The 25,859-nt window shown below is 34.6% G+C and overlaps 1 protein-coding gene across 4 annotated transcripts in view; it reads left to right on the forward strand.

Annotated features, from left to right (window-relative positions):
* Jmjd1c (jumonji domain containing 1C) overlaps positions 1-25,859 on the forward strand; it is a 246,981-nt gene that overhangs the window by 110,327 nt on the left and 110,795 nt on the right. The window contains exon 1 of one of the 4 annotated variants that reach the window (XM_058577936.1): positions 4,840-4,854. The exons of the other annotated variants lie outside the window; for them this stretch is intronic. The gene's annotated coding sequence lies outside the window, so the exon portion shown is untranslated. Of the gene's footprint in view, positions 1-4,839; positions 4,855-25,859 lie in introns of those variants that run through there. 4 annotated transcript variants of the gene reach the window in all.

Below are 25,859 nucleotides of genomic sequence, written 5' to 3' on the forward strand. Positions count from 1 at the left end.
AAATCATCCCTTCCCACACCCACTTAAAAGAAACACTGTCCTAAACAGCATAGTGGAATAGGCTAGGCTTGATAGACTTTGAAGCCCAGTTGTGAAACATCTTAGGTCACAGATTAGATTAAGATGATACAGGATTTATTAATGTCATTTGCCTTTTAAAGTGCCTGTCAAAACTAAATTAAGTCTACCCCTAAAAATATATATTATCAAAAGTCTGAAATTATCTTGAGTTTCTTTCATTATAGTACTTAACAGTCAAAACTGATCAGAAGATAATATTTGTAACTTAAAAGGACATGAAATGACACCGGATAAAAAGCAAGAGAAGTCATATACAATTGAAACATGAGCAGATATCTGCATAATGTAATAACTAGACATCACATTTAAAATAAAATATACTCAAGAAAATGAAAGATGAGATTGAATATTTTGTCAAGAACCTTTAAAAAAAAAAGAGAACGAGGGGGCATGCTATAACTCATAAATACAATGATTTAACAGCACATCTACCTTGTCAAATTTTACAAAAAAAAAATACTGTTAACATTTCTATTTCAGTTGCATTAAATCTTACCTATCGGTTTACAATGAAGGAACATTTTTACTGTATTGAAATTCCTATTCAAGAAGGTGCTATATTTCTGAATTTACATGTTATTTAATGTTTTATAGTAACATTTGCAAATCGTGAGTTTTATTTCTTCCTTAATAGTTTAACTTTTGAGGGGTAGTGGTGGGAGGGATACCAGGGATTAAACTCAGGGGCACTCAACCACTGAGCCACATCCCAGTCCTATTTGTATTTTATTTAGAGACAAGGTCTTGCTGAGTTGCTTAGTGCCTCACTTTTGCTGAGGCTGTCTTGAATTCTTAATCCTCCTGCCTCAGCCTCCTGAGATGTTGGGATCACAGGTGTGCACCACTGCATCTGGCTTATTTTAACATTAAAAAAATATATTTTTAAAAACTTAATTTCTGGAGGCTGAATTCAGTGGCACAGCACCTGCCTAACACGTGAGGCACTGGGTTGATCCTTAGCACCGCATAAAAACAGACAAAGGCATCCTGTCCATCTATAACTACAAAAAGAAAAAAAAAAAAACATTTTCTGTCTTCATTGGCTGCTTCTGTTTATGTGGTACAAAGATGAAATTGTGGGAATCTTTATCACTATTAAAATTACTTTGCTGTAAATGTTCTTTATCAAGTTAGGGAGTTCTTGTTTTGCCTGAACCTTTAAAATGTATGGAGTGCTGCATCAGGTGATAATCATATTTTCTTCTATATTGAATGACGTAAAGTTTATTAATGGTAATCCCCCCCTCCCAGATTTCTTGTTTAGGCCAAATCAGTTCTAATGAATTATCTTATATATTGCTGGTCTTAAGGGGCTGATAACTTCAGGATTTTTGCATCTGTGTATCTGAGTGAGATTGGCTTGCAATTTATTTCTCATACATTACTAGTTTGCTTTTAGTCTAAAAGTTATGTAAGTCTACTAATGTTGAGATTTTCATTTTGTCTTTATCATATGGTACTTCTCTGATGATGAGATCATTTAGAGTTTATTTTAAAATACATTTTCATAAGATTGTTATTAATAACCTTTGCTGGTTTGGAAAAGACTTAGATATTTTATTATCAAATATTGCTCACTGTAACCTCTTTTTTTTTTCTCCCTTGATTTACCTTATCAGAGGTTGGACAGTATTCTTAGTCTTTTCCAAAGAACCAGGTTTTTAGTTTTATGCTCCCCTATAAATCCTTTCTTTTTCTTATTTGAGTTTATCCTTTTCTTCTTAGATACTAAGTTGAATAGTTAGCTCATTAACTTTGAATGTTTCCTTTCTAGTATAACCATTTAGATTCTGAATTTCCCTCTAAGTAATAAATGAACAGATACCCCCAAATTTCGTGCTTGTTTTAATTGTCCTTTAGAGTAAAATATTTCCTGAAAATTTTCTAAGCATTTTTCTTTGATTCATGATGTAAACAGGTGCATTCTTGAAAATTTCTTTACCTATTTATGTTTTAGTTATATTTTTGTGTATTAACTTTTGAATTAGTACTATGGTCTGAGCATATGATTTTATAATACCAGTGCATTATGATTTGTTGAGGCTTGGTATGTGATCAGTTTTCATAAATGTTTCATTGTTTTGGGGATAAAATGTGTATTGTTTTTCATTGGGTACAATCTTACATACACTTATTAAATCAACTTAATTATCCTGTTGTTTATTTTAATGGGCAGATTTTGTTCTGTTTGATCCATTAATTTTTTAAGATTATCTATGGAGATCTCCTTCTATGATTGTGAATTTATCAAGTTCTCCTCATTTTGTTCACTTTTTTTCTAAATTGTTTTTTGGTGCATTATAAATACACATATTCATTGTTACATATTCATGGGTGCCCACAATATAACAGTATAATTTGGTCATTATTGTTCCCCAGTATTCATCTGTTCCCTCCTGTCTTCCCTGGTCCTGGTCACTTTCCTCTACTTTACTGGTCTTGGATTTTTATGAGGTGCCCACCCCCCAACTTTTTTTTCCTTCTTCCTCTTTAGCTTCCACGTATGAGAGAAAACCATACAACCCTTGACTTTCTGGGTTTGGCTCCTTTCACTCTCAGTTTTCATTCATTTTCCTGCAAATTACATAATTTCATTCTTTGTGTTTGAATAAAATTTCATTGTGTATACATACCACATTTTCTTTATCCATTCATCTGTTGATGGATCCCTGGGCTAGTTCCATAGTTTGGCTGTTGTGAATTGTGCTGCTTACATGGATTTGCATGTATCACTATAGTATACTGACATTAATTTTCTGGGTTAAATACTGAGGGGTGGTATAGCTGGATCATATGTTGGATCTATACCTAATCTTTTGAGAAACCTTCCTACGATTTCCTCGTAGTTGTACTAATTTACAATCCCACAACAGTGTGAAAGTGTTCCTTTTTCTTCACATCCTCTTAAGCATTTATTATTGTTTGTATTTTTTGTGTGTTGGGGGCCAGGGTACTGGGGATTGAACCCAGAGAAGTTTAACCACTGAGCCACATCCCCAGCCCTTTTTTATATTATTTAAAGACAGGATCTCGCTGTGTTGCTTAGGGCCTCAATAAGTTTCTGAGACTGCCTTTGAACTCAATTCTTCCGCCTCAGCCTCTCTAGCCTCTGGGATTATAGGCATGCACCACCTTGCCTGTCCTGCTGACTGCCATTCTAACTGGAATGAGATGAAATTTCAGTGTGGTTTTCATTGCATTTTTCTAATGGCTACAGACGGACATTGAACATTTATTCAAAAAATTGTTGGCCATTTGTATTTCTTCTTTGGAGAAGTATCTGTTTAGTTCATTTGCCCTAATTGAGTTATTTGTGGTTTTTGGTGTTGAGGTTTTTGAGTTCTTTAAATATTCTAGATGTTAATTCTCTGTTAGAAGAGTAGCTAGTAAAGATTTTCTCCCAGTTTTTTAATTTTTTTTTTTTTTTTTTTTTGGCAGGGAGTGTACCAGGAATTGAATTCAGGGCACTTAGCCACTGAGCCACATCACCAGCCCTGTTTTATGTTTTATTTAGAGACAGAATATCAATGAATTGCTTAGCACCTCAATGTTGCTGAGGCTGACTTTGAACTCATGATCTTCCTGTCTCAGCCTTCCAAGCCACTGGGATTGCAGGTCTGTACCACAGCACCCAGCGCATAAGTTCTCTCTTCAAAGGCTTGGTTGTTTTCTTTGCTGTGCAGAAGCTTTTTAATTTGATGTTATCCCATTTATTAACTCTCAGCATTATTTCCAGAGCTTTAGGGATCATATTGAGAATGTCATTGCCTGCACCTACCTGTATGTTGGGGCTTTCTGTTTTCTTCTAGGAGTTGCAAGGTTTGTGGTCCAGTGCTTAGGTATTTGCTACATTTTGAATTGACTTTTGTGCAGCATGAGAGAAAGGGATCTAGTTTCATTCTTCCTCACATGGATAACTGATTTTCCCAGCACCCTGTGTTAAAGAAGGTTGTCTTTTCTCCATGTAAGCTTTTGGAACCTTTGTCAAGAATCAGATGACTATCTGTGTGGGTTTGTCTTTGTGTCTTCATTTCTGTACCATTGGTCTGTGTATCTGTTTTTATGAAGGTGGCATACAGTTTTTGTAACTGTAGCTTTTTATAGTATACTTTGAAGGTCAGGTATTGTTTTGATGCTTCCAGCATTGATTTATTGCTCAGAATTGCTTTGGCTATTCTGGGTCTTTTATTCTTTCAAATGAATTTTGGGACTGTTTTTCCTAATTCTGTGAAGAATGTCATTGGTGTTTTGATGGGGGTTGCCTTGAATCTGCATATTGTTTTTGGTAGTATGGTAATTTTAACAGTATTAATTCTACTATGCATGAACATGGGAAGTCTTTCTTCTTGTGTCTTCTTCAGTGTTCTGTATTTCCATTATAGAGCTCTTTCACTTCATATGTTAAGAGTTACTTTTTTTTTTTTTTTTTTGAGGCTATTGTGAATGGGATTGTTTTCATCATTTCTAGTAGATTCATTGATGGTTATAAGAAAGGTATTGACTTTTCATGTGGATTTTCGCATCCTGTGCTGTCAGTTTTTTAAAATAATACTTGAAGTTAACTAAGTTGGAATTGTTGTATTTTCCCAGTAAATTGAGTTGATTTATTATATAAATGTCTCTCTTTCTTTCTAGATCAGCTTTTATATTTGAAGTCTGTTTGTCTAATATTAATATTAATACAATAAATTCCTTTGGATGCCATTTCCTGATATATCATTTTGCTGATTTTGGCATTGAAAATGCCAAAAATCTCTATGACATGAAGTATATGTAAGTAGATTTTATGAAGACTTTCTTTTCAAATTTCTATTTTAAGTTGAAAACTTATACCATTATATTTATTAAAGTAAATATTTGAAATTATTTCTAACCTTTTAAATTCTGTTTGTTCTGCATTTCCAGGTTTTATTTTCTACATTTGCCTTTTTTTTTTTTTTTTTAAATACCAGCGATTGAACTCAGGGCCACTCAATCACTGAGCCACATCCTCAGCTTTGTTTTGTATTTTATTTAGAGACAGGGTTTTACTGAGTTGCTTAGTGCCTTGCCATTGCTGAGGCTGGCTTTGAACTCAAGATCCTCCTGTCTCAGCCTCCCTGGCCGTTGGGATTACAGGTGTGTGCCACCGCACCTGGCTCTACATTTGCCTTTAGAGTTTTCCTTCCATATGTTCTCATTCCACCATTTTCCTGTATATTTCATCGTATTGTACTTTGTCTACTTTAAACTTTCTTATTTTTATGTCTGCTTTTAAATTCAAACCTTTCTATTTTAATACATGTACTTAGAATCTGAAGTTTCTCTTTTTCCTTTGCTTCTGCATCTTTGCTCACTGCACCCTTAAGAATATTGTTCTTACTGTACTATTTGTTCTTACTGCACTATTTTAACTATATCATTTTTTCATTTCTAAAGTTGGCATTCTGTCTTATGTAGTCTGTTCGGATTTGTTTCTCCTATTATTCATTTTGGAAATTTTCACTTCTGTTTAACTAGAAACAATTTCCTCAAAAGAAAATCATCGTTTACTTGTTCAGTGGTTTCTTTATTTTATTTCATTCTGAAAGATTTTTTTATTAACATGTTGAAGATGTTATGCCACTAAATTTCATTAAAGCCTTAAGCTAGGTAATTTTTTTTAGTATTCTTTCTTTTATTTCTGGATATTTTTATTACTCTTAAATTTTTCTGAACTTTCTGTGTAGTTTCAGTTTAGAATTTATTGTACTTGTCATGTTTCGGGGTTTTTTGGACTTAATATATGTAGGATTTAATGTATTCCAACACTTTCGTTAAGTTCTCAGCCATGATCTTTCTTGTTCAATTAGTTTTCTCTCCAATCTGTGCTATTGGAACTCTTGATATAATATATGTCATACTTCTAATTCTGTCCTCTTTTTCTTCTTTCTGTTCTCTGTTACTTTGTCATTTTTGGCTGCATTTTGGATAATTTATTTGGTTGTATTTATTACCCATTATTAATGATTCTCTTCTGGTTTATCTTATCTGTTATTAAATCTATCCAACAACTTTAAAATGTTATCAACATTGTGTTCTTTTTCAGGTTGTTTGTTCACTCTTTTAAAGTTTGACTTTCCTGGCTTTATTTTCCAACTTGTCTTCAATCATATTAGAACAGCACTATTATATATTCCATGTCAAAAATCACCTTAGCTTTTTGCCATTTAAGTTCTAGTGTCATGTGTGTGGATGTGTGTGTTCGCATTCATTGATACTATTTTATTTCATTTTGTTTCTGTGAATTTTAAAATTGGGGAATTTTAGGGAATTCTTTGAGGCTACTGAATTGAATTTGCACTTACTCTTCCCATTTGGCTCTTTGATATAAAATCTTCATTTAAAGTGCATGCAAGACTGAGGTAGGAGAATTGGAAGTTCCAGGACAGCCTGGGCAACTTAGACCCTGTCTTACAAGAAAAAATAAAAAGGGCTGGGGATGAAGCTCAGTTGTACAGTACCCCTGGCTTCAGTCCCCAGCACCCCTATCCCCAAAATGTGTTTGGACCACATAGGTCACATAAGTCTGTTCCAAAAGTCTTCATGAACATCATTGTGATTCATAAGAAACTGAACCTAGATAAGAAACATTATAATTTTATATGTATAGCTTACTTTCAACAGTACAAGCAGCTTAATGACAATGGAACTCTTGATTTAATGTACTAAAGGAAAAAATGTTGTCAATTAAAAATTAAATATACAGTAAAAGTATACTTCAGACATAAAGCAAGGTAAAGAAATTTTCAGATCAACTAAAGGCACTCTCCCACTACAAGAAATACTGAAGGAAGAACATTAGGCTGAAGGAAAATGTTTACAGATAAAAAGCAGGTAAGTGCAGAAAGAAAGGGATAATACCAGAAGTAAATATAAAAATTATCAACCTTAAAATGTAATATGAATTGTCATCTATAGAGTTTAAAACAAAATAGGAAGATACATGACAGTAGCACAGTAGGTGACAGGATAGGTAAATAGAATTAATTTGCCATGTTGTATTATTTCTTTAAATTATTAGAATTGCCGGTTCAGGTAAATTGTAATAGTTCAGGGATTTAATTATATGATAACCTCTAATATAATCATTCAAAAATATACAAAAAGTGAAAAGTAGAATAATTTGAATAGGACATTTTGTTAAATCTACATTGCATTAAGAAGAAACAAAGAGTAAATGGGAGAAATAGATAAAAAATAATATATTAGACCTAAACCCAAGTATACCAGTCATTACATAAATCGAAAAGAACAGAAGCAGTCCAGTTAAAATTCAGGGGCTTGGATGTTGCTCAGTGGTAGAGTGTGTTTAGCATGCACAACCTAGTGTTCAGTTCCTGGCACCCCACCCACCCTAATCGATGATAGGCAGACGAAATGAAATACAAAACCTACCTAGATGATGTATGTAAGATGCATACTTTTAAATATAAGAGAAATAGAAAATAATAGGATGGAAAAAGGTTCACTATACAAAGACTTCACTAAAAGAAAGTTGGTGTAGCTATATGAATATTTTACAAATACTCAAGGCAGAGATTACTCAATTTCTAAATTTAGAAGAAAATTTCATAATGATCAGATAAATAAATAAATAAGAATATATAACCATTCTATGGGCATCATTTAAGACAGCTTTGAATTAGTAGATAATTCAGAATTTTTCAACAGAACAAAGGCAAAATCCATATTTAACAACACTCTTATAAACTGATTAAATAAACTATAAAAGTAAGAATATTGTCACTTTGAAAAACATTTTTAATCAACTTAACCTAAGTAACATACAGATAACTCTGTTCCCCCTCACACTGTAGAACATATACATTACTTTGGGGTACAAAAAGAACTCTTGGGAAAGTAGTTCATATGCTATGCCATAAAGCATATCTCACAAATTTCAAATGATCAGAATCATAAATTGAATGGCCATAATGGAATTAAACTAGTTATCAATATCATATCAGAAAATAGCCAAATTTTTTTAAAATTAAGCAACACATTTTAAAAATAATTGGTGGTTCAAGAAATAAGTTTATTACTAGTTTAGTTATATGCTTCAAATTTCAGTCACTGACATACCATATATAAGGTAGTAGTCCCATAAAACTATATCATTTCATGAGGAACTGGCTTCAAGGATGTGAGTACACAATGATTGAAATCACCCAATGATGCTTTTCCCAGAATTAATTCCCACTGTTAAACAATGCATGAGTATCCTGAAGGGAATGAAAATTAATCCACTCACACTTGTGGTAGGCATTTAATGAAATGTTCACAGACAATAATAGCATTACCTGGGTATATAAAGAAAGGGAAAGCTGGAAATTGTTCATTTTAAGGTGCTAGATAACTAACAGCAAATTGAATCCAGTTAATGTAAAGTGACAGAATAAAATTATAAGTAAATTAGGAAACAAATCTATAAAAATTTAAAATCAAGAAGTCAAAAGCTGGGGCTTCGTAGTGCTGTGGTAGAGTACTTGCCCAGCATACACAAGAACCTGGGTTCAATTCCCAGTACCACAAAGAAAGGAAGAAAGGAATAAAAATAATGTTTTTTACTACATGTACTGCAGATATTAAAAAGGCAGTTCCAAGTAATTACGTACAACAGTATGCCACTATATTTAAAAATTAGGTAAACTGGACAAATTTCTGAAAAAAAAATCAGATAATATATACAAGACAGAATGAGAGAATGCGCTAATGCTCTGCCTGCTGGGACAAAATGGAATTCTCAAAGACATGCAGCCTGGACAACTTATACCCTGTCTCAGAATTAAAAATAAATAAATAAAAAGGGCTGAAGGGCTGGGGATTTATGTAATTCTGAACTCCTGGGTTCAATTCCTCAGTAGTCCAAAAAACAACAACAAAAAAAGACTTTATTAAGTTTATAGTAGTCTATGTAGCATATGTAGTCAATCCTGAAGCTTCTCTAAAAATGATACCACTGTATCTTGGTTTGTCTTGATTGTATACATACTTAAGTTTTATCTGAAAAGTCCAAGTCCTAACAACAACCAACAAAAACCTTAAGATTCAGATCATTCAAATCTACTCTAAAGAGCACCAAAAAATCTTTAGAAACAGTATTTCTTCCCCTTTTTTGGTCTCAAATTTTTGCCTTTGTGAAAAAAACAAAAAACACTTGGGTTAGTTGTCAGCAGACCTATATTTTAATTAAAGATTCTTTATAGGTTTTATGAGTTTTTATGTCATTTAACCTCTTATAATTTCACTTTGCCCATCTTCATGTTGAGGTTGTTGTTATGATTAAGATAATGAATATGAGTGTTCTTTTGTTCATTTTTGGTTTAGACTATCATATTTTGCAAATATGTTTCCATATTGTGGTAGGAAAACTTAGAATATTGCTTAAGGATACCTTCCTTCTGAGACAAAAAGGCATGAAGGAGAATACCATGCCTCTGGTGCATCAGTTGCTGTTCTTCATATGACTAGGAAAAATGAGAATATATATGAGGACTCCTTAGGGAACAGGATTGCCTATGTTAGTGAATTATTGTGAAGAACCATTATGGATTTTTTGTGAGTTTCCAAAGCATCTTGCTATGAAGTACTTAGATGTTAAGAGGACCAGAGTTCTAGTGCAGTGGATACTAATTAAGAACTAGCTTTCTTCCCTGAGAGCCTCTTTATTTGTAGTCTTCTATAAGGGAAAGGGAAAATGTGTTGTGTGATTCTGAAGGTGTCCAAATGTAAGAATTTTGTGAAACTCCAAGGAGCATAATACATCTTGAAGACAGCATTGAAACAAATGGTGATTGCTGAGAACCTTTATGTATTTATCTTTTGTAGCTTAATTATTATTACTCTGGTTATTTTTCAGTCTTTTTTTTTTTTTAATTTGTGTATTAGACTTTTTAAAAGTCTCCCAGGAAATGGCTATAGGGATTGAGATGTGCTGGCCAATGAAAAATTGATAAATACACAGTTAGAATTGAAACCCGGATACCTAGTTTTAAAAATAACATTGCTTTATTTTCTTTTTATAGCACATTACGTAGGTTTTAGTCCTTGACTCTTACTTTCCTTATTTTGTAAGACTCCAGTGCATGTGCTTCCAAAGTTTGTTTACATTCATATTTTTTCTTAACATGCTTTGTTAGCCTAGTTTTCATAAAATCAACAATTTATTTTTTTTTTAAAGAGAGAGAGAGAATTTTTTGAATATTTATTTTTTAGTTTTCAGCGGACACAACATCTTTGTTTGTATGTGGTGCTGAGGATCGAACCCACGCTGCACGCATGCCAGGCAAGCGCGCTATTGCTTGAGCCACATCCCCAGCCCCAAAATCAACAATTTAAAAGTTGCCCTTTCCCCAGCAATCTTTTGTCCAGATGAGAGAACAACTCTTTCCTGAGTGACTAGGAACTCTACTTTTTATTTAAGGTTTGAAATTTGAAATAAACATTACTGATACATGAAAGCTTTAGATGTATGGGCAATACTATAATATCAGGTTTTTAAAATTGGAATGTAAAAAATAATATAGCAACATGTGACTTAAGTGCATAGTCACAGAAAGCCAGATACTAGATCTTATTTTATTCTTATGCTTAATAAAAATATTTGATGGTTTTTAGGTATTTCTGGTAGGAATTATTTTTCTGAACAAGTATAATGGTTCAAATTGCATATTGCAGTGAAATTGCCAGCTTTTAAAACAAATTGATTTGTAATAAAAATTTCTTTTAACTGAATATCAAGTAGAATTATTAGCTTTTTAATTGTAAGCATTTTTTTTTTTTTACTTTTAGCATACTGTAGTGCAAAGATCTTTTTTTCTCATTGCTACCACTCCTACATCATCACCATTTTTATATAAGATATCTATATTAGTTGTCTCACAGATTTTATTGTCAAGGTTGAAGCTAACCTGGAACAAGACTTGAAAGCAACATTTAAAAGCACTTTGTCAGACTGCTGTTTTTGACCTTATCCCCTTGTGAGGTAGAGTCTCCATTTTTCTGGTCAAATTTTTTTGTTTGTTTGTTTGATGAGCTGGAACTCCTGAGGTATGGAACAAGATTTTGAAAACCAAAAGAAAAGACAATAGCAGTTCAAAAAAATAAACCCTCCTGGAGTACATTCTTATAAATAATTAAATATTATGCTTACCTGTTTTCATTAGTGGCTTAACTGAACATGAAGACAGTACAATTCTATTTATTAAAGTGAAAGCCAAATTTGATGTCTTCTCAAATCAGTTAAGTAATTTATCAGTCTTTTAATCTTATTTGAACACAAATTCACATTCATAACAGCAAAATCCATGTTTATCTCTTGATCAAAACTTTTGATTCCAATAAATCATTAAAAATACTTTAAAAAGTGACGCACGTGAAAGGATAATGAGATGTGCTTATCACCTTTTCTTGGGTCAGTATCTGAGTATTTTACAATAGTCTTACATTAATTAGTACAGCCTCTGGTCATTTGGAGATATAGTGAATCATTTGACATAGCAGGAGGGATATGGAGACAACCGTGATATGTGATCATTAAAAACTTGAAATAAGATGGTTCTCTGTGATCTAGACTAATAAATTCATTCTAACAAGGACTGTGTTTATTTAGCTGTCACTGAAATACATTAAATATTTTTGTGTAAATTAACTGATTTAGTTATAAGGTAAATTAACTAAAATAAAGTACTTTAAGGATTTGGGAGATAAAACTAAAATGTAATTGGTATTTAGTAAATTTAGTAAGTACTTATTTAATCATTTTATTTACTCCTTTTTAGAGAGTAGAAGGGAAGAAAAGAAATGTTCAGTTTAGGCTATAGGCATGGAAAAGGGAAGTCCAAAAAGTCAGAAGTTGACATTGCTCATCAGTGTCTGAGAAGTGTCCATGTTGTTCTATCATTGGGCTAATTATTCCTTTTTTTAAAAAACATCATTCATATTTACCAAGTAATATTTTGATTTCTTAATTAGTTTTTCTAAGGAAAGATGGTACTGTTTGTTAATCCCATGTATTTCACACTAATTGACATATTTATCATTTAAAATGAATAAATTTAGGATCCCAACAGTGGTATATGCCTTGTAATCTCATCTACTCAGAAGCCTGAGGATGGAAGATCACAGTTTAAGGCTAGCCTTAGCAACTTAAGGAGACCCTGTATTAAAAATTTAAATAAATAAATAAAAAGGGGTAGGAATGTAGCTCAGTGGTTAAAGGTAAACCCCTTGTTTCAATCCTCACCACCCCCCCCCAAAAAAAGTGGATGGGGGAAAATAATAAATTTGCATTCTAGTTTATCAGTATCAAAACTTGATTAGTAAGTGTGTCCCTATGAGGAAAGATCTAATCTTGGTATGCTTACAAAATAGTTTTCTGAATTTGTAATATTAAAAATTAGACTGTCTTTGTCATTGCTCAAGGACAAAGGCCACCCATGATGGCCTTAGACAAATAAGTTGCAGTGGATGATAAAAATGTGTTTGGTTTGTACTGAAATAAACTAAGAGTTTCATGACTCCAACAATTTAACTCAAAGTCTAGCTAAAAGCCCACTTCAAATCTTCTCTTTTATTAAACGTTATCTGATTAGACTTATATGCAATGGCTACTCAATAAAATACCAGGTTAGAATTCTCTTTTCTCAGTAAAATGCTTTATTTTTCTGACTCATCCCATCATCTGACGGATCTGTTTTCTTGTTTGTTTATTTATATTTCTTCTTCACACTCATTTCTTTTCGTTTTTTCTTTTTGAGTATATATGAGTGTTTTTGAGGAATGTCATAGTTAATTTTATGTGTGAATTTGACTAGGCCAAGGGATGTCCAAATAGCTGGTTGTGTCTATAACTGTGTTTCTGGAAACACACATTTGAATCTATAGCCTGAGTATAGAAGATTACACTCACCAGTGTAGGTGGGCATCATCCAGTCCTTTGAAGGGCCAAGTAAAACACATGGGTAGGGAAAGGGTGGAAAGGGTGAATTGACTCTGTGTTGTAGCTGAAACTTTCTTCTTCTTGTACTCTCGGACATTGATGCTTCTGGTACTTGGGTCTTCAGACTTAGATTTTAACAACACTAGCTTTCTTGGTTCTCCAGTTTGCACAGTGCAGACATGGGACTTCTTGACCTCCATAATCACATGAAACAGTTACCACACATCTCTCCTCTTGCCCCCCGCCCTTTCCTGTTTCTCTGGAGAATCCAAATGGATACAAGAAAAACAAGATATATTGTTTGAAGATTGACATTGTATAAAATGGTCCCTGGTATGCAGTAAACTCTAAATAAAATGTAAGACCGCATGATGGCATGTACCTGTAGCCCAGCTCAGAGGCTGAGGCAGGAGGATCGTTAGTTCAAAGCCAGCATCAGCAAATTAGTGAGATGCTAAGCAATTTAATGAGACCCTGTCTCAAAAAAGGGCTGGGCATATAGGGCTCAGTGGTTAGGTGCCTGGGTTCAATCCCTAGTCACCCCCCCAAATGTATGTATATAAAAAGTTTATTAATATCAGTAATACTAATATTTAATATATTCTGTTCTCCCAAGTGTGCTGTAACAAACTTAGAAATTTTTAACAGTTCTATTAAATGTGAAAGTCCTGATCTGTCTTTGTTTTAAATCATTGCATTTTATGGTTTATACTTGACCAGTTTTAAAATTTTTCATACTGAGTAATAGAAGTCTCCTCTAGCTTAGCCACTTTCTCTTTCTTGGTTCCAGAGTGTTGCTGGTTGGTGTATATACCTTTTCTTCCAATAAAATATTGGAGGGAAGTTTCTTCTTGATAGAAATATGAATTTTTTGGAGGAAAAAATCTGACATTTGAGAGTCCTTCCCTGAAACAGCACTTTACCAAATCATCCTTCAGTAAAACTGATAACATTTCTAGTCGATGTTTATTATTATTATTTATATAAGTTGATAGCCAGTAGTGCTTGACACTTAGCTTCCCAACATGATAGAATGAGCATATGGGGGGGGGGGAGATAATTGCAAGGAACAGTTTTGAAAGCTTAAATGAAAAATTCTCTTAATATGCTCAATTGAGGAAATAATTCATTACTAAAGTGAATGAACTAGTTCAGATTCCTAAAAAGATGCTCAAATAGGAGCATCCAAAGCCACTTTAGTACAATTATAAAGGAAAACTAAATGTTTTGAGCAACAGTAAGAAATACCTAGATTGATGAAAGAAAGGATTGGAACTTTAGACTGTGGCTGGTAGTATTGTACCTTGGCTATGGGAAGAAAAATAGGAAGAGATCTATTGAATTTTGGTTCCTTGTTCTCTCTTCTGAACCAAAGTTAACTAAACTTCATATACCAGCTATGTTTTAAACCTTTCATCCCCAAGGAGCAAATCAGGATAGTACAAAAACATTTACTTCTGTGGTTAAGAAAAATATTGTTTCTCTATTTCTCACCTGCCAGGTTCACAGTGCTGATGAATCATAGTTGGTAGGAGCTTTGGGAAACACCACATCAAATTGTTTTTCCTACTTTCTACTCAACACTATTTTGTGGGGTTTGTTTTGTTATGTTTTAAGGTATTGGAGATTGGATTTAGGGATAATCTATCACCAAGCAGCATTCCTAGTGTTTTGCTAAATTGCGCAGGCTATCCTCCCAACTTGTGATCTTCCTGCCTCAGCCCCAGTCTCTGGGATTATAGGCATGTGCCACCATTCTGGCTTCTATCCAACACTTCTGACCTGGATGTGAGGGTATTTTCCCATATACCAAGCAGTTTTCCAGCTGATACTAGCTGGGTGTTCTATAATTAGTTTAATTATGGTATCCACCTGGAGATAGGGTCAAATCTCAGTAGCAGAGAGCTAAGTCCCATAAGAGTGCCTCCTACCTTGGATGCTAATCCAAATAAGAAGATTGTCATCTATACTTGTGACTGACCAGCAATGAGTTAAAAGTTCCCACAACCCCTTATTCAGCTTTAATCTGCTGGAAGAGTTCACAGAACTCAGGGAAACAATTGTGTTTAATTATCTATTATAAAGAATAAAGGATAAAAATTAATAACCAGATGAAAAATTACATAGAATGAGGTCTAGAACTTCCATCTTCATGGTGTTTGAGTTGTGCCTTCCTTTGGCACATTCATATGTTGTATTCACCAGCATGAAAGTTCATCTAAACGATGTCCCTTGGGTTTTTAAGGAGACTTCATTACATAGGCATGATTGGTTATATCATTTGACTATTGATATCAATTGTTTCAACCTTTAGTTCCTCCCCCATCTCCCAGAGATCAGGGAATTCAGGCTAAAGTTCAAACCCTTTGTTCATATTTTGGTTCCCCTTTGAACAAGCACAAACTGGAGACTGCAGGAGGCCACCAAGAGTCATCTCATTAGAAAAAAACATTCTGTCACTCAGGAAAGTTTAAGGGATTTAGGAGCTCTGTGCCAGACACAGCTGTCACTCAGGAAACTATAAAGGTTTTAGGGTTTTCGAATCAGGATTAAAGACCAAATACAGCAAATGATTCTCCTAGTGCTGCTCCAAACAAAGGTTTTAGGGACTCTTTGTCAGAAAACAAGAACAAAGACCAAATATGTATTTCATACTTTTCTCACAGTAGTCTGAGAGTTTCCTTGTCACGATGCTCTAGCATATGAACGAAGAATGAAGCTTCTTTCCCAAAGAATTGTTTTGAGAAAGATAAGAAATTTACTGTAGTTCTGCTACATCTTCATATCCTGAGCTCATTGGAGTTGGCAGTGATTGTGGTCTAGCATTCTTTTTATTTATATTATATATATTATATCTTAAATGAGTTTTTCCTGGAAGAAAATGAACATAAAGGACAAAATAATAGGACACTGAAAAGAACTATACTATCCTGGGTTATAAATTCCATTAGTAGTAGAAATAATAGAATAAATATGATAAATATAAAATTACCCTAATACCTATACGAAAAATGTTAGGGGGAGAAACTAGTATGAAATAAGAAAATATAAAAAAAACCTGGCTTAGTGACACATCTATAATCCTATCTACTGGGTTGGGGGTGGGATGGAGGAACAGAGGCAGGATGATCACAGGCTGGAGGCCAGCCTGAATTACATAGCAAGACCCAGGCTCAAAAAAGAAATGAAAAAGGCAGTGGGCATGTATACTCAGTGGTAAAACACTTGCTTAGTGGGTACAAGGCACTAAGTTCAATCTAGGATAGATAACAGATAAAATAATAGATCTCTCTGAACAAAACTATTAATTAGAAGATTAGAGCAAGCATATCTCAGGGGGGAAAAGGATGAAAGGTTGAGATAATAGAACATATTTTTTAAAAGTTGAGAGACAGTAAGGATAAAAATAACAGTGCTAACATCCAGATGATAGAAGTCCCAGAAGGGAGAGAGTGAGAGGAGGGTGTGGGAATAAAAGTGGAGAAGAAAATATTTGGAAGAATAAATAGAATAAATTTTTCACATCTTCATCAACATTTAGTATTGTCAGTCTTTATAATTGCTGTTAATTTCCTAAAAATAAAATTATTAATACTATTTTCATTTGTGCTCCTTTAGTGACTAGTGAAGTTGTTGAACATCTTTTCATACATTTTTTGACCATTTAGACTTCCTCTGTTTTTAGTCATTTCATTGTTTTTGCCTATTGCTTGTTTTTTTAAAATTGAGCAAGCCACATATGATGGTGCTGTCCTATAGTCCCAGCTATTCCATAGACTAAGGCAGGAGGATTGCTTGAGCCCAGGAGTTCAAAGTTGGCCTAGGCAGCATTAGGTGTCCTGTATCTTAAAAAAATAATAATAATAATTTGTAGCTTTTTTTAAAAAAAACACATTATGGATAATAATTCTTCATTGATTTTGTTTTGCTTGTATGATCTTCCCACAACTCATGTTTGCACCTGCTGGTAAATTTAGGGTAGTCAATTTAACAGATTAATTTTATATATCTAGTGAAGTAAAAATTGATTTTGTTCCATGTGACATATTAAATTTCTAAGCAACATTTATTAAATAATTGACTCATCCTCCACAAATAAACAATGCTACCTCTTCAAATAGCAAGGTTTCTTAACAAATAGAACTGTTTCTGATCTCTCTAATCTGTACCACTTGTTCCAATTACCTTTCTTTCACTAATAGAACACTACCTTAAGTATTAATAGCTTTTTCCCCCTAATTCCTTTTTATCTGATAAGCAGATGTCCCCATTTTATCAATTATACTCAGTGTTTATGGCATTTTGCAATATTAGCTTAATACATAGGAAAAAAACACTTTTGAGGTTTCATTGCTGGAATAGCCTTGAATTTTATATTCAGGAAAAATATCTATTTTACTATATGAATAATTTTTTCTATGAATATGATATATACATCTCCATTTATTTAGGGTCTTGTATTATGTCTTTAGATAGAATTTCAGCTTTTTCCATGAATTCTGCAAATTTCTTGATTAATTCCTGGTATATGCTAGTGGTTATTGTTAATATAAATAAAATCTTTGTTTTTTTAAGGGAGAGAGAGAGAATTTTTTAATATTTATTTTTTAGTTTTCGGCGGACACAACATCTTTGTTTGTATGTGGTGCTGAGGATCGAACCCGGGCCGCACGCATGCCAGACGAGCGCGCTACCGCTTGAGCCACATCCCCAGCCCTAAATAAAATCTTTACTACATTTTATTATAAAGCAACACTGTTACCACTGTTTTATGGTGAAAGGAATACTAACTGCTATGCAACTTTCAAAATTAGAAATATACTGTGGGGGTTGAGAGTTGTACTTATGTGGTAGAGTACATATTTAGCATGCATGAGGCCTTGAATTCATTCTCCATCACATATATAAAACAAAGCAAACATAAATAGGGTATATATAGATAATGTAGCATTCAAATAGCCCACTGAATTAAACTAAAGCCATTGGCTTCTTGTGGCTTAGGCACCTCCCAGCTGCTAAATAGCTAAAATAGATCAAAATCTGGGACACCACTTTGTCACCTATTGTTGTCATGACAGTTGGCAATTTAATGTTATATTTTTTATTTTTGGCAATCTAATGTTTTAGAAGTGATACAGCCAGGTGCGGTGGCTCATGCCTATAATTACCCCAGCATCTTGGGAGGCTGAGGCAGGAGGATTGGTAGTTCAAAGCCAGCCTCAGCAATGGCGAGGTCCTTAGCAACTCAGTGAGACCCTGTCTCTAAATAAAATACAAAATAGGGCTGGGAATGTGGCTTAGTAGTCGAGGGCCCCTGAGATCAATCCCTAGTACCCCCCTCCCGCCCCCCCAAAAAAGAGTAATAGAGTTCTAGATTTTAGATAAGATACAGTTTATTGTTTCGGAATTTCTTACTTTGCTGAAAATTTGGGAGTTTTGTTGTGGTTCATAGACTATTACTGAATTATTACAAATGCTTTTTTTGTGTCTAATGAGTTGATTATATTATTTTTTTGCCTTTAACATTAATAGAGTGTTACTTTTGTGAAATAGTCTTTGTGTTTTGTTGTAAACTAATCCTGGTTATCAAGTATAAAGATTTTTTACATGAATTTAACTGTTAAATACTACATAGTCTATTTTATATATGTTGCTCTGTTCCTTTTTTTTTTTTTTTTTTCCCTATTCAGAAATTCTGCCTTTAACTTAGAGATACCAAATAATCACTGGTTAGCATGGATAGGGTTTGTCTATTTTGAACTTTGTTGGATGGTAACCAGGGAAGATTATTGGTGGAACAACCCAGTACTGGAGTTCTTAGGTATCATTCCTTAGATTGATTACACTTTCTAGAAAAGAATCAATCTCTTGATGGTGTTTGTCCACAAAGATTCTGGGTACAGAGTGAAGAAAGGAGGCAGACATGCTCTGTCTTAAAGTATTAGTAAGCTATAATGTCCTACGTTTGAATATGATGAAGCAGCGCAGAAATGGGTTGTCTATTTGAAGACCCTTTGTTTTAAACTTTGCAGAGAATAAATTTTCAAGACAGCCCATCTCCTGGGTACATGAAGTCCTGGAGAGATTTGAAGGATCTGATGTTTTTTTCTTAAATAGATGTCAGTGAAGTCCTTTTTGCTTTGGCCCTTCATTCCCTTTACTCCCAGTTTCAGTGTTACCTGGCACTCATACTGCTTATGCCTTTTGAAACTTCTGTGGTATAAGGTTGGTTCTCAGCTTCTCTGTCAGCCTAAAATTTAGGTTTCTCTGGTATACTATCAGTTATCACTGGTACATTTCCCTTCTAATTTTAGAAATGTCATTGCTTTTTCTCTATCCCCCTTTCCCACTATCATTGTGGGACATTTTTCTTTCTGAAGAATTTGCCTGATATGCTTTTATTTTTAGTAGGGTTTCTGAAGGGATTGAAATTAAATTCATGACAACTCACCATCTTAACCCGGAAACCTAAACCTACTTTTTAATTTGTCCTACTTATTTTAATGTGTGTGATATTTATGACGAAGCATTGAAATATTCTGAAATGAGTAATGTCTAGGTGTCCTGTATGTGTTTGAAATTATTTTTGATTCTCTTGGTTTTGTAAATCTCAGCATTCATGTTTCTCTTTGGAACAGAAACAGATTTTTTTAAAGACATTTGGAAATTTCAGATGAATCTGCAAAGTTACTTACTCTGAAGTCCAACTACTATAAAATACCAAAATAAGGAAATTTTATATTTTAATAACTTCTTTTCAGATAGATGGTAAGAAGTAATATTAGGAAAATGTATTTTAATAAAATTACTTATTAAGCCATAAATTTGATTACAAACATAGCAGTATACCTTTGAGAAATTTTTTAATAGAGTAATTGCAGTTAACTCCCATGTGTTTAAGCTTAGAAAAATAGGAATATGGGTTGGGGTTGTGGTTCAGTTGTACAGTACTTACTTAGCATGTGTAAGGCACTGGGTTTGATTCTCAGCACTGCATATAAATAAATAAATAAAATAAAGGTTCATCAACTTCCGCAGTCTGGCTGGGCACAATCAGGAGCCACTTGTCAAAAGAAACTAACTTTATTTTTAGAACCACACACGCCAAACAAAACAGCCTCTCAGGAAAAACCCTCAGAGCCTCAACTGCCACCACCGGCTTTCCACAAGCCTCTCTCTCCCACACAAGCTTCTCTCCACCTCCCACAATCCTCCTGCTCTTGAGGCCGATTGGCTGGGTCACATGGGCGGAGCCAAAAAAGTCCCCCAATGAGCAGCTCCGTGGTCTGAAAGGGCAGGGAAACAGCCCAATGAGCATCACCGCAGAGGAGCCAATCAGCTAGATGTTGCTGGGGCCGCTGTGAGCCAATCATCAGCCGGCAGCTGGAAGTTTGCTGGCAGCTGGAAGTTTGCTGGGGCCCCTGTGGCTGTGGCTCTCAACATCTCCCCCTCTCTGTTTAAACAAAAAGCATGTGGCTTAGGGACCGTGCCTGCCTTAGGTTGTCCAGTAGTACATATGGTCCTTACCCATTAGGTTGGTACCATTGCAATTGGATCTTACCCGTCATTGACTACCGGTCCAATATACAGCCACACCTGTGGAGAGGTCTTTGTACCAGCGGGGGGGTGAGGTTCTTTGCCTCACCTCTGTTGGCCCCAAAATTTTAGCTGGACAATCATGACAAGCAGAAGGGAGGAAGATACACCAAGCCAATTGATGGCTCCTTTTGGAAAAATTGTACCACCGATGACATCATCAGCAAAAATACCCCAACACTACCAACAGATAGTTCACAATACATACAGGTGAGTTCACAATGTGTCCAGGCAAGTTCTGCAAGCAGTTCAGTGATGGCTATTGTAGAAGCTGTAGATTGGTTTTATCTTTGACTTCACCAGCACTGGGATGAAGATAGGAATTCTGGCAATAATGGCTAAAGAAAAAATTATGTAACATTACAGAAGGCACTAAAAGAAAACAATTTTCTTAACAATTTACATTGTCTTCACCGGCACTGGGATGAAGATAGGAATTCTGGCAATAATGGCTAAAGAAAAAATTATGTAACATTACAGAAGGCACTAAAAGAAAACAATTTTCTTAACAATTTACATTGTCTTCACCGGCACTGGGATGAAGATAGGAATTCTGGCAATAATGGCTAAAGAAAAAATTATGTAACATTACAGAAGGCACTAAAAGAAAACAATTTTCTTAACAATTTACATTATCTTTAAGAGAATTATTAAATATAATGAAAAGGAAAGGCGAAAGTAAACAAACAGATCTGTTAACCTTCTTTTTTGTTTACATATTAAAACAATCCTCAACAGTTGTTTACCCAATTTAAATTAAACCATATAAATCACGTGAAAAAAAAAATATTTGGATCCATTTTATCATGAGCGCTCATCATATATGATATATGGACATACATACATTCAAACATATAACACAAAACACAAGTGTGCACACATAATATAATACATACAACACATAACATTATAGTAAAGGCCTTATAACTTTTTACAGGTGAAATCTCCATTGCAATGTTTAAAAACTCTATAGTCAAAAAATAGAACTGATCAGCAAAACATTAACCTAGGTCTGTATGAGCTCAAAAAACAAAATAGAACTTCATGATATGGCAAAGGGCAATAATAAAATAGATATTGAAAAAAGCATCCTGGTTCTGTTGCAGATGTAAGAATAGCCAAACTGGAGTTTTGGATATCAGTTGTTATGGATTTGAGCCAAATCATCTTCTTTTTGGTCTGTAGAAATCGCTTTAGTTAATCTTTCTGGAATCCAAATCGGCTGCTGTTCTCCCTGTGGAAACACACAAACAGACCCCCGACTCCAGACAATTACTGGGTCAGGACCTTTCCATTGTCCTGTTAGAATATCCTTCCAAAGTACCTTGGGCTTATGTACATTTTTTGGACACATATGCCTTTCCGCAGCACTAAGTCCTGATGAATCCAAATTTAAAAAGTTTAGAGTAAAAAGGGTTATTTTCAGTTTATCTTTGGGGAATATATACCCCTTCCCAATTCCTTCTTTTTGCTTTAATAAGTACATTTTAATAGTTTGATGAGCTCTTTCAACTATGCCTTGTCCCTGTGGATTGTATGGGATTCCTGTTATATGAGTAATGCCAAATGTTGAGCAAAATTGTTTAAAAGAGGTAGAAGTATAACCAGGGGCATTATCTGTTTTTAACTGTTTTGGAACACCCACAGTGGCAAAATTTTGTAAGCAATGAGCTATAACATCTTTAGTTTTTTCTCCGGCATGAAGGGAGCCCATCAAAAATCCAGAAGAAGTATCAACTGTAACATGCAAATATTTTAATTTTCCAAATTCTGGCAAGTGTGTGACGTCCATCTGCCAAATATGGTTAGGTATCAATCCTCTAGGATTGACTCCAAGATTAACTTGTGGTAAAAAGGTCACACAATTTTGACATTGTTTTGTTATTTGTCTAGCTTGTTCCTTAGTTATTTTAAAACGCTTTTGTAAAGTATTAGCATTGACATGGAACTTTTTATGAAAATTTATAGCTTCTTCTAGTGTAGAGAAAATATGTATGTCATGTGTAGTTTTATCTGCTAAATCATTGCCCAAACTAAGGGCTCCAGGCAATCCTGTATGTGCCCTGATATGTCCTATAAAGAATGGATCTTTTCTGTCCAAGATTAGACTTTGTAAAGTGGAAAGCAAAGAGAAAAAAGTAGAAGAAGGGGAAAGCCTACCAGCATCTTCAAGAGATACTATAGCATTAACTACATACTGACTATCAGAAAATAAATTAAATACAGAATCTTTAAACATCACAAAAGCTTGTAAAACTGCATTAAGCTCTACCTTTTGAGCTGATTGTTTGGGTACTAAAAATGTAAAAGTTTGGTCAGGGGTAACTACTGCTGCTGTACCATTATTTGACCCATCAGTGAATATATTTGGAGCATTCATGATAGGTGTTTTTCTTGTCATTTTTGGAAAAATTACAGGATGCAATGACCAAAAAGACAATAAAGGATTAGATGGTAAGTGGTTATCAAATGAAACATTAGATTTGCACATGATTATTGCCCAAGTATTTAACTCATTAGCTAACTCATCAATTTGATTCATAGTATATGGAGTAATAATTTTATGGGGAGAAATTCCAAACACTCCCTTTGCTGCTTTTATTCCTTTGAGTATTAATTGTCCTACAGCCTCAGGATACCTAGTAAGAATAGTGTTAGGAGAATAAGATAAATGTATCCATAATAATGGACCTTCTTGCCAAAATACTCCTGTAGGAATATTTTTTGTTGGTAGTACAATAAATAATAAAGGCAAACTTATATCAATTCTATCCAAATGCATATTTTCCATATATGTTTCAATGATTTTTAATGCCTTTCTTGCTTCAGGCGTTAACATTCGGGGTGAATTTGGATCTGATGGACCTTTTAGGATATCAAATAAAGGTCCCAACTCTCCTGTTGGTATACCTAAATAAGGCCTTATCCAATTTATGTCTCCTAATAACTTTTGAAAGTCATTAAGTGATTTGAGTTGTTCTACTCGTATTTGAATTTTTGGTGGACGGACCATGGTTGAGGATAATAGAACTCCTAAATAATTAACTGGAAAATTTAATTATACTTTATCTGTTGCTATCTCTAGATTATAATTTTTTAATAAGTTTGTAAGTGTGGCATAACATTCTAGCAATGTGTTTTTATCTTTGTGTGCTAATAATACATCATCCATATAGTTCAGGATTTTGATTTCTAAGTGGCTGGATTACTTTGTTAACATAAATTTGACACATAGTTGGGCTGTTAGCCATCCCTTGAGGGAGTACTTTCCATTCATATCTCTGATCAGGACCTTCATGATTCAGTGCAGGGATAGTAAATGCAAAACGTGGACTATCCTCAGGATGAATTGGAATTGAAAAAAAACAATCTTTAATATCTATAACTAAAACATACCAGGTTTTTGGCAAAGCAGACAACTGAGGAATCCCTGATTGAGCAGGTCCCATAATAACCATCTCATTATTAATGGCTCTTAAATCTTGCAATAATCTCCATTTACCAGATTTCTTTTTGATGACAAAAATGGGAGTATTATGGGGAGATACAGAAGGTTGTATATGTCCTTCCGCTAATTATTGTTTGACCAGGTCATGGGCTGCTTGTATCTTTTCTTTAGTCAGGGGCCACTGAGGAACCCATACTGGTCTTTCTGATTTCCAAGTAATTTTTATTGTCTCAGTGGCCCTTTCTGAAAATCCAACCCATGTCTTTCTGTTCCTTGATCTATTTGTATTGGTGCTGCTATACCTTGTTCTTGTTTTTCTAATCTTTTTCCTTTCCTAAAACCTTGTCTAGTCATAATAGTGGGTGCATTTTGGTTGATGTTATTTGTTAATGTCAAACCTAATTGATCTAGGACATCTCGTCCCCATAAATTTACGGGAAGATGATCCAATACATATGGCTGTATAGTTCCTTCACATCCTTCAGGATCCTTCCAATCTAATACCATTGCACTTCTATGGGGATTAGTTGCCACTCCTAGGCCTCGAAGCGTTTTAGTGGCTTGTTGTAATGGCCAATGTTTTGGCCATTCTTGACGAGAGATGATGCTAAGGTCTGCACCTGTATCCAGTAGCCCATTAAATTTATGTCCTTGAATATTTAGTTTTAGCATGGGGCGAGAATCTAAATTTAAAGAAAGCATAGCCCAATCTACACCTGTGGAGCCTAATCCCTTGGAATGTCTTTCTACAGTACGACTGGAAAATTTATCATGTAGGCTGGGTATTATTAGTAACTGTGCAATTCTATCTCCTGGTGAAATTACTGATATACCCTTTGGAGAACTGGCTATAATTTTTATTTCACCTTCATAATCAGGATCAATTACCCCAGGACTTATCATAAGTCCTTTTAGAGAAGAAGAGCTGCGTCCCAATAATAAGCCTACTGTTCCTTTGGGAAGAGGTCCTTTCACCCCTGTGGGAATGATTTGAACTCCCATCTCTGGAGTTAGTACTGCTCTGGCGGAGGCGCAGATGTCCAACCCTGCGCTCCCTCTGGTTTGTCTGATGAGGGATCTGATGGACAATGTGTCCTGGGCACTACCCTGATGGGGTTGCTGGGTTCCTCCAGTGCTCCGTATATTTGTGGTTTTGGGCCCCGGAGCATTGGGCCCCCCTGTCCATTTTTTGGCAATGGAGCCCGATGCCTTTCTCCACGATATCGTGGATAAACACCTGGTCCTTGTTCGTTTTTTGATAATGGAGTACCCTCTATGGTGGTTTGAGAACGGCATTCATTAGCCCAATGTCTCCCTCTACGGCATCGTGGGCAAATACCTGGTATTCTACTCCTTTGATACCTAGTTTTGTGAAACCCTCCTCCAATGGGGCTATTCCTTTTAAAATGTCCTGTTTGTTCACAATTGTAGCATGTTCTTGGCCTGGCATCTAACGCCTGTTTTACTGCAGCTGCCACGACTTGCTCTTGTTCATTAATGTCTCTACATAATTTAATATATGTGTTTAAATCTTCATGTTTCTATGGTCTAATGATATCTCTGCACCAACGATTCGCTTGCTCATAAGCCAGGTGTTTTAGTAATGGCATTGCTTGTTCTGTATTCCCAAAAACTCTGGTAGCTATTTGAATAAGCCTATCTACAAATTCAGCATAAGGTTCATTAGCTCCTTGTATTACCTTAGATAATTGACCGTGTAAACCTCCATGTCCTTGTAAAGTCTTCCATGCCTTAATTGCATCTACAGCAATT

This window comes from Marmota monax, unplaced genomic scaffold (assembly GCF_021218885.2).
Source record: "Marmota monax isolate L192 unplaced genomic scaffold, Marmota_monax_Labrador192_F-V1.1 WCK01_AAM20220418_F8-fsc00019, whole genome shotgun sequence".
Classification (NCBI taxonomy): domain Eukaryota; kingdom Metazoa; phylum Chordata; class Mammalia; order Rodentia; family Sciuridae; genus Marmota; species Marmota monax.